Here is a 200-nt window from a genome sequence, read left to right as displayed (position 1 = left end):
ACAAGGATGAGCTTGTACATACCCTAGAGGAAGCCTTCCATCCTTGTGGTCTAGGGATAGCCCCAGAGAAAATCCAGAGGACAGCCCCATGGAAATACCTGGGGTTGCAGGTAGCAGGATCTCTTATACGCCCTCAAAAACTGCAGTTACACAACCATGTTAGAGCACTGCATGATGTTCAGAAGCTCATTGGAGACACC

Source organism: Cariama cristata, unplaced genomic scaffold, assembly GCF_000690535.1.
Source record: "Cariama cristata isolate BGI_N322 unplaced genomic scaffold, ASM69053v1 scaffold18950, whole genome shotgun sequence".
Lineage (NCBI taxonomy): Eukaryota > Metazoa > Chordata > Aves > Cariamiformes > Cariamidae > Cariama > Cariama cristata.
Note: the sequence above shows the minus strand (reverse complement) of the source record.